At 40.9% G+C, this 10,194-nt stretch overlaps 1 long non-coding RNA gene across 1 annotated transcript; it reads left to right on the plus strand.

Moving 5' to 3' along the window:
* The first annotated feature begins 392 nt into the window (after positions 1-392).
* LOC148702509 (uncharacterized) lies at positions 393-4,010 on the plus strand. Its single transcript, XR_015968828.2, has 2 exons — positions 393-2,731; positions 3,632-4,010. It is a non-coding gene; the product is annotated as an uncharacterized LOC148702509 (long non-coding RNA).
* The last annotated feature ends 6,184 nt before the right edge of the window (positions 4,011-10,194 follow it).

The raw sequence follows: 10,194 nt of genomic DNA on the forward strand, positions 1-10,194 counted from the left end.
TATTCGAACGATGGTGAGTGGGGGGATGGTATTTCAAGTAAAGTATGTGTACCGTGAGGCCAACAGAGCAGCAGATTAGGTAGCCTTCTTTGTGGCTAATTATTCTGTGGAGATCTTTAGCTGGGGGAGAGGGAATTGCCCGATGCGCTTCGGAATTTGTTATTTTTTGATCTTTTTGGATGTATTCGTACCTGTCGTGTATGATGCATTCGCTTAACAAGAAGAAGAAGATGACGACGGCGACTACCCAGCTTCCCTGTTATTATTATTGTTTTAAAAAATATTATTTTTGGTTCTGACTTGGCCGAACCAAGAGGGGAGGCTGACTCAGCAGATTCTTCTTTTCCGTTTCGTCGAGCCCATTTTTACACCATCTTCTTCCCCGCCCCGGCACGCCGTGCTCCACCAAACCTCGCCTAACGACGCTTCTTCCTCCTTCATTTATCCTCCTCTCTTCGACCACCATCAACGTCTTGCTCGACCGCTGGACGCCATGCTCCACCGCCGTCATTCCAGACCTCGATTCACGGTACATCTTCCTCCTTCCTTCTTCCTCCTCTCCTCGACCGCCGCCGGCTCCATGACCCATCACCAGTGCCGTGCTCCACCACCGACGCTTGACTGGTTGTCTAGCTTCTTCATCACTGAGTTCCACCTGCGTCTTCTTCGTCTCTTACTCTCCTCTTCTCCCCGGCATCGTAAGCTCCATCGCCGTCATTTTCCCACATACGGTTAAGCGGCATCTTCCTCATCAGTCATCTTCATCTTCTCTTCCCCCCGGAGCCCCATCGATGTCAATCCCTATAGAAAACCGGGATCTCCACGGCTCCACGGCTTCTTCACCAGTAGCGACAAGGAGGCGAGGTTGTCGTTCATCCTGGCATCCTGAGCTCCATCACCTTCTGGCATCTCGTGCCCAACCTATCGAGGTGAACACAAAGTGTTTGGTGAAATGTTTCTTATAAAGGGACAAGGGAGACCCTCTCCGTGCTTCATACATGTACCATTTGGATGAAATGAAGAAGAGATCCATGGTTGGAGAAATTACCAGAAGGTTCTCTGCCAGTGAAAATACATTAACCGTTGGAGAGCCATATGGTGTTGATCCCGAAACTACTGCGAAGTCGAGGCTCAACAACTCCGGGAAGCTTGCAGCACTTAGACAGCATGAGCTGAAGCCTAAGTCAATTCTAACCATCTCTGCTGAGTCTAACACCAAAGCCTTGAATAGGACTCCCAAGTTTGGTTTGGCTCCTGCTCTTAAGTGACACAGGTGCTTAAGGAGAGTCCTTTTCAAAAGGGGGAGCCAAAAAGAAATTTTGTCTATGGCGATTTTGACATGGGTGCTTAATGAGAGTCTTCTTCAATTGGGGAAGCCAAAAAGAAATTTTTGTATGGCAATTTATTTTTGGTTTATGCCTAAGCAAAGGCAAATTTTGGAATGCCTATTTATGGCATTTTTTCTTTTTCCCCAAGTTTAGGATGCTTTTCCTCACATTTTTGGTTATAGTTTTTTTTCTTGTGGTGTTTTTCTTTCTCCTCACGTTTAGGATTATTGATTGTAATTACTTGAAAAGCATTCCAAACTGCCTATATAAAGGCATGCTTTGTGTTATGTTTTCAAAGAATTTAATTTCAAGTTTGGGTAACTTAAGGATTAAGCCTTTGGCTTGACGAGTTTCTTCTTTTGGGTGTTCTGTATCTCTAGGCATTTCTTTAGATTGTAAGCGTGTTCTTGCTCTATATCTCAGAAAGATTGTCTGTGAGTGGTGATCACTAGAACTCTGTATCCCTAGGGTAGATTCATTTGGATGGTGAGTTTTCTTTTCCATCTAACTCTCTTTCCCTTGGGTGGATTCCTTTGGGTGGTGAGTTTTTATCTATCCATTAAACTTGTCCTTGGAGATTTGGGTTTACCATTATTCTCAAATTCTTTGGTAGTTTTGGTTTGCTTATTGTTTGTCTTCCCCCCTTTTATTTTCCCAGCATCATTTAGCCATGACTTGCCTGTAGAAAGAGGGTGAAGCTTAATTTTTTAGCTAGGCAGAAGTTACGGGCAATAAAAGTTATACCACATACATTATTTTCTTGAAATTTTGGTTCACTGTGAATAATTTGGTTGATGCTGGTGCATGTTTAGGTTATTTACTGTTTCCCTTTTATTCTTGGAAGTAACTTCACCTGTGGTAGATTTGTAATATGATTTCTTGTGGAGGCGCTGCCCTCATTAGACTGTGAGAAGTTATCACAGTAGTTTCTATCTTGCTGAATTTGTATTGGAGAATGATATGGTTTTAACTTTGCTTCTCTTAGCTTTGAACCATAGGAGCAGCTCATAAAGTTCTGCTGATAGTACTATGGGATTTTCTTTGAATGGACTGACAAGCAAAGTATGATGGAATTTCTTAGAAGTACAAGGCTGCATTTCAGGATCTGGGCCATGATCTAGTGCCTACAATACTGAGTTTTTCCTTGGGGGTGATGTTCTAGTGTGAACAGCTCAGATGTGCTGTGCACAGGTGAAACTCAACAAGGTCAGCTATCATGGTGCAGATGTATTTCATTTGACATCCCACATGGACCGGAGTTGTCTTGAGATGAGACTTGTATCTCTTTTCTTTTTATATATATTTTCCAGTATTGGTTTTCTTACCATTATAATGATGTTTGTATCCTGAACTCTCAAGGTTGGACATATGTTGGATGTTTGGCTTGGCCTAGTGAAATAAAGGTATTGATGATTACCGAAACAAAGACAAATAGTAGTAATTGTATGACCATGCTATGATCAAATACACTAGTAATTTATTACAGGGTTTGGCTCTGCTGTGGATTGATTTGGATGGGTAACATAAAGACTTGATAATTATAAGCAATTCAAAAAATTCACTTTGATATTTCAAAAGAGACATAGTAGTTAGAGACAAGTATGAGAATGATAATTCAGAAACTAGACATGGTTAAGTATTTGTCAATAAATAATCAGATTTCTTTTAATGAATGAAGTTCTACTTAAACATTTGTTGATAATGTTCATTGAAAATTTCATAGGACTATGAATTTAATTTAATTTTTCTTTCTAGTAAGATATTAGAGTGGCATGTACAATGCATGCATTTTTATTATTTTCTAGTGATAATAAATGAAATCTATTCAAATGAATAATAAATATTCAGGGAAGGGTTTAAAGTTTTGACATTGTAGTTAATAACAAAATGCTATGAACGACTAATCTACCTAACTTCCATGAGATAGCAAAAGAGCAGGATAGTGGGAAATGGAGATGGTTGGACAAACTGGAGGTAGAAACACATTAGAGGAGTTAAAGGAATTAGTGCTATTTTGTAGAATAAATATTTTCAACCACTATAGATGGTTTCTTTTGAAAAAAAAAAATATAGAGTTACTAGTTTGTTTTAGGCTAAAAAAGATAACCTCCTGCATTTTGCATGAATTTGCAAATACCTTGCTATGTGTCTAATTGCCATAATGTCAATCCTGCATTTTTTGGATTATTATAATGTTGCCCTCTCTCCTCCTAATAGGGGTTAGAGCTCGCCGGTGGTACCAACATGGCAAGTAATTTTTAGAATTTGCCTGATGTGGTTCTTTTTTTTTGTTTTTTAAATAGAGACTGGAGCTGCCGTGGATGGACTGCAAACAGTAAAATACCTGCCAGTATGTGAGCTGCACATGCGGATCCCTTTCATTCAAAGGACCTTTCATTCCCTCCCCCATTTCAGTCTGTTGCTCTCACCATCCCTTTCAATTAAATTTGTCTCTGCGGTATGTACTTGCTATGAGATTTACTTTAGAGAAGTAGGAAGAGAGGTTTCAGTCCAATCTCCAAACCTAATTTGCTTTAGAGATTATTCAATTTCATCAGGTATGGCAAGCATTTCGAATTTCACTCTTCTAATGAAATGCTACAATAATTTGACCTTTTCTTGGAGTTTTGATTCATATTTTATATGTATTCACCTGAATCATAGCAAAAAATTATGCTTCATGAGTTATGTTTGTGATTTTTCCTAATTTAAGGTTTCTAAAATTAAGGTTTTTTTGTCCAAATCTTTCTACTGTGTTTACGATTCTTCATGAGTTATGTATGTGTTTATTTTGCTTCTTTTGCATGCATTTCAAGTGGTATTGCATGTGATTATTGCATTAGGGAAGTTGTAAAATATTGAATGAGAGGGCATTGTTGGTACTGCAGGCACTATGGCCTCATATAATATTGAATTAGTGCTTTGCCCACACTTAAACAAACAATTGTTTATCCCATTCCTTGGCAGTTGTTTATCCCATTCTTTGGCTAAGACAAACAATGTGCATTGTAAATGTATTGCTTTGTAGTTATGTCAGATCCTGATGTGGTCTTTTTCTGAGTGTATTATGGAGGAAAATTTATTGACAAGTCTCGTAAATGGTGCACTGATGGAAGGATAGAATTTCATTATGATTTCGAAAGAGATCTTGTATCATATTTTGAGATAGAGGGTATTGTAAAAAAATTTTAGGTATGTAATGGGGGATCGGCTGTATTACTTGTTGCCACACAAGCCAATTCTAATTGGTGTTAGGCCTATTAGGGATGATAAGGACTGCATGGAGATGCTAGCATATCATGAAGGTAGGAAGTGAATTGATATCTATGTAAAGTCCAGTTAGTCTATTGATCAAAGTCAAGTAGAGGGTTCTGCTATTATTGGGAATCCTAGCATACCTAATAGGGACTTGCATGAGAAGCTGGTAGGTTACAGTCAGAAGGTTTAAGTGACAATGAAGCTGATAATGAAGAAGAAGAAGCTGAGAAGGAAGAAAAAGATATTGAGAAGGAAGAAGAACAAGTAAGTGACAAGGATGCTGAAAAGATGTTTAGATTCTGGCTGATGAAGATAGTGAGGTTGAGTGTTAATCGGGGAGTGAGGAATTTGATGACTGGGATATCATTGAAGAATCAAGTGAGAATGAGGACTTATTTGATGCAGGAGCTAAGTTTATAGCTGGACCACTTTCAATTAGTCCTAAGTGTAGGTCATGGAGTCAAGGAACATAAGAGTGGGAGACCTACGGTCGGTGAAGATAAGGGTAAAGAACCCAGGTAAGAAGTAGGAGATAATGTTATGGAAGCCCCAAGTGATGAGTTGTGCACTCCATGACCTTCATATTGTGATGCTCTAGGGGACGCGGGGCTATTGAGTTTGATTCAAGAACCGTGGATGATCCTCGGTTATGTGTAAAGATGTTGTTCAAAGATGCTTATCAGTTCAGGGAAGCGCTGAAAAATTTCACTATCAAGGATGGTAGGGATATAGTATTCATAAAGAATGAGAGAACAAAAGTAACTGTTGAGTACGAGCAGAAATATGGGTGGAGGCTTCATACTTTCAAAGTTACTGTAGAGATGTCCTTCCAGATTAAAACATTTCAAAATGTTTATAACTGTGGAAGAAGTTTCATGAACAAATATGTCACAGCAAAATAGTTGAGCAAGAAATATATGGAGAACCTGACCTCTGATTTTGATTAAAAAATCAAGGCTTTCAAGAACCAAGTTAGGAGACTCGAGAGAGTATCATGTACATGTGACAATGCATATGATTTATAGAGCAACAAAGTAAGCTGTAGAAGATGTGCATGGAGATAACAGGGAGCAGTGTACTAGAGTTTGGGACTATGCTGGGACTTTAAGAAAGCATAATCCTAACAACTGGGTAAAGGTAGGTGAAGAGAGACCTGAGAGGACATTGCATACTAGAGTTCAAAGATTGTTCATATATCTTGAAACACAAAAGTAGGGATTTCAAGGAGGGTGTAGCCTTTTATAAGTTTGGATGGATGCTTCATAAAAATAAATTTGGTGGGTAGATCCTAAATGCAGTGGAAAAGGATGACAACAATAATTTCTTCCCTCTAGCATATGCAATTGTTGAAGTTGAGACAAGAAGCTCATGGGAGTTTTTTCTAGAGTGCTTATTGGATTACATTGGCCCAATGGAGCAGCATGGATGAGTTTTCATGTCAGATAGACAAAAGGTATGCATTATTTTTCTAGTATTTGGTGTTTATTGCATCAATGTCTTCTAACTTCTCCTGTTATTTTGCTTGATTTGAAAGAGGCTTTTGATAGTATGGTTCCTGCAACAGAACAGAGAATATGCATGCGGTATTTGTTGTCAACTTTAAGAATAGGGGGCATAGAGGCAAGGCTTTGAAAGATGACCTGTGGGAGGCAGCATATGCATACATAGAATTTGATTTTAACAAGGTTATAGAGAAGCTGAAAATGAAATCTGAGTCAGCTTATGACTATGTGGCTGACATAAGGAGACTTGAGCAAGATACACATTCAGCCTAAGGAGCAAAGTAGATCTATTAGTGTACAACCTATTGTCAAATGATCTGAATACCTTTCAATGGAGGGTTCCTCTCATTAAATAGAAAATCTTTTCCTTAATTACAGCCTACTATCAATCTTCTCTCAATCAAAATCTCCCTAAACAAGGAAACTATATACAGTTGTTGCCTATATATGGATATACACTATATAAGGAAACTATATACACACCCACACCAACACACACATAGCTGTACAACACACACACAACTGTACATTGTACACACTGGCATCCCCCCTCAAATTGATGCTGGCTAATCAAGAAGCATCAATTTGTCAACCATGAACTGATGCCGGTGACGTGGCAGAGCCTTGGTAAACACATCAGACGTCTGAAGGTCAGTGGAAATGTGAGGGAGGGTAATCACATGTTGATCAAGTGCTTCACGAATGGAATGATAATCTACTTCAATCTGCTTGGTGCGTTCATGAAAGACCAGATTGGCAGCAATTTGAATAGCACTTGTGTTGTCAGCATGAAGTGGAGTAGGGGTAAGTTGAGGAATACCAAGTTTGCCCAACAGACCCTGAAGCCACACAATCTCAGAGTATGCTGATGACATAGCACGATACTCAGACTCGGTAGAGGACTTCGATACTCGATCTTGCTTCTTACTCTTCCAAGAAATAAGAGCATCGTCAAGAAACATGCACCAACCAGTAACGAACGATGAGTATCCGAACAACCAGCCCAATCAGCGTCACTAAAACCCATCAACTGTAGAGAAGACCTCGTAGGAAAGAATAACCCTCGACCAGAAATACCCTTTAGATAACGAAGAATACATCTCACCGTGGCCAAGTGGGAATGTCGAGGTGCCTGCATAAATCGACTAACCTGCTGGACTGCAAAGGAGATATCAGGCCTGGTAATCATCAAATAATTCAAACTCCCTACTAGCTGCCTATATAGGGATGGATCAGATAATAGCTCACCCTCCTGATGTAGCTTCAAATTTACCTCCATAGTTGTAAGGACCGAGTTTCTTGACTGAAGACCAGCCAAAGTAATAATCTCCTGGGTATACTTATGCTGATGCAAAACCGTACCAATCGGAGCAAGTTGCACTTCAAGGCCAAGAAAATATTGCAGCGGACCAAAATCTTTCATATGAAAGAAAATCTTGAGGTGCTGCTACAGCTGCTCAATCAACTGAGAATCAGACCCTGTAATGACGATATCATCCACATATACAAAAAGCACAACAATCCCAGTAGCAGTCTTTCTAAGAAAGAGAGGAATCAAACTGACTCTGAGTAAAATCAAAATCAAGAAGAGTGGTATGAAACTTCTCAAACCATGCACACGGTGCCTGCTTTAACCCGTACAGAGACCGCTTCAACCGACAAACCTCAGAGGAGTGAGTGAACATGCCTGGAGGAGGAGTCATGTAGATCTCTTCCTTTAGATCCCTATATAAAAATGCATTCTTCACATCCATCTGTCGAAGAGACCATCCTTTCGAGGCAGCGATGGCCACGATGGTTCGCATGGTAGTCATCTTAGCCACGGGTGCAAAGGTCTCCTCATAATCAAGACCATACTCCTGTCGATTCCTAAGTGCCACCAGACGTGCTTTATACCTTTCTATGGAACCATCAGGCCGCAACTTGATTGTATATACCCATTTGCATCCAACAAGCTTCACCCCATCGGGACACGGTACAATATCCCAGGTGTGGTTGTCCTGAAGTGCGAGGACCCGTGCGGGCGTGTGTTTAGTCCACATCGGTTATTCGCTGGGTAGATCTTGGGTACTTATACAGGATCAAGGAACCAAATAATACCTTCCGGCTAGCCATTTTGGGTGAGGTCCTGGGTTGTTACAAATGGTATCAGAGCGAATCCGGCCCATAACTTATGTGGACTAGGGGACACTGCAGCACGGATCTATTGGGGTTGATCACGAGCCAATCGTGATGTTTGTGATTAGATTTGAATAGATTTGAATCCTTAGCCTGACGAGGACGTCAGGGCTTGAACGGGGAGAGTATGTGAGGACCCGTGCGGGCGTGTGTTTAGTCCCACATCGGTTATTCGCTGGGTAGATCCTGGATATTTATACAGGATCAAGGAACCCAAATAGTACCTTCCGGCTAGCCATTTTGGGTGAGGTCCTGGGTTGTTACATGAAGAGCCTAAAGCTCTTCTTGCATAGCTCGCTGCGAACATGCTTGAGTAGAAGCCTGAGAGTAAGACGAAGCCACAAAAGTAGTATCCAGAGTTGCCTGAAGCGTTGTATGAGAGAAACCATACCTATCTGGAGGGCGAGTGACACGAGTTGACCGTCGAGGTTCAGGCGCGACTGGATCAGGCGTTGGTTCAGTGTCAGGAAGAGGCATTAGGGATAGTGGGCGACGTCTCTGATACACAACCCCTAGCTTAACGGAAGTGGAATCATGAGTGACACGAGACTGAAAGAAATATTGGTTTTCAAAGAAAACCACATTTCGAGAGACACAAAGCTTGTTAGCAGCCGCATCATAACACACAAACCCTTTATGTGCATTACTGTACCCTAGAAATGCACACCGAGCAGCTTGAGCAGCAAGCTTAGGACGTTCAGTGGGTGGCAAGCGAACAAAACAAACACAACCAAATGTGTTGAGAGAGTGATACTCGGGAGCAACACCAAACAAACAAGAATACGGAGAATCATAGTGTAAAATCTGTAAGGGCAAACGATTAATCAAATAAACAGCCGTAGACAAGGCTTCTACCCAAAATTTAGTAGGCACAGAAGATTCAATCAACAAGGTACAACATCCAAAAAATGACGATTCTTACACTCTGCTACCCCATTCTGTTGGGAAGTGTAAGAACAAGAATGTTGGGAAAGTATACCCTTCATTTTTAGATAAGCCTGAAAGTCATTGGACATATATCCCCCCCCCCCCCCCCCCCCCCCCCCCGAGTGTAAGATCTTGATACAAGTAGAAAATTGTGTCTCAACAAAAGCAACGAAAGCTTGAAAAGTAGAAAATACTTCAGCTTCAGAGCGAAGAAAATATACCCAAGTGAAACGACTATAGTCATCAATGAATGTCACGAAATACTTGTACTGAGCATGTGAAATGACCGGACTCACACCCCACACATCAGTATGAATAATCTCAAAACATGTGGAAGCACGACTACCATGCAGAGGAAAAGGTAAAGCTTTGCTCTTACCAAGTTTACCCAAATAACCATGTTTCATAAGATGAGTCAAAACAACAGAATTGGGATGTCCCAATTTCTTATGCCAGACATTACTATCATTAGCTACAGCAGTACAAGCTAAAGAAACAGTACTAGGAATAGAAAACTGGAGGGGAAATAGACGTCCCACTTTAGACCCCTTCGCGATCACCTTTCCTGACACTTGATCCTGCACAAGACAACCACCACGACCAAAGCAAATGTCACAATTATTCTTCTACCAATTGTCCAACAGAAATCAAATTCGTAGATAAATCCGGTGACACAAATACATTGCTAAAGGAAGGCCCCAGATTTCCAACTGCAGTGATTGGAAGAGTACTGCCATTGGCTATCTGAATATGCTGCTTACCTTCATATTTACAAACGTCATGTAAGGCGGCCATACTATACCAGTCATATGATTCGAAGCAGCAGAGTCAATCAACCAAGGAGAGGTGAGTAGTTTTCCCTTACCTTGCAGTCCAAGGGCAGAGAAAGTGGACACAATCATCTGTTGTACCATCTCGGGTGTGAGAGTAGGTGAATGACTGCTTATAGATGGCTGGTCACTAGCAGGGACGGACTGGACAGCAGCTGACAAAGGCTGGAC

The sequence above is a fragment of the Phoenix dactylifera genome, chromosome 9 (assembly GCF_051530095.1).
Source record: "Phoenix dactylifera cultivar Ajwa chromosome 9, Ajwa_hap1_PhDact_Kaust_v1.1, whole genome shotgun sequence".
Classification (NCBI taxonomy): domain Eukaryota; kingdom Viridiplantae; phylum Streptophyta; class Magnoliopsida; order Arecales; family Arecaceae; genus Phoenix; species Phoenix dactylifera.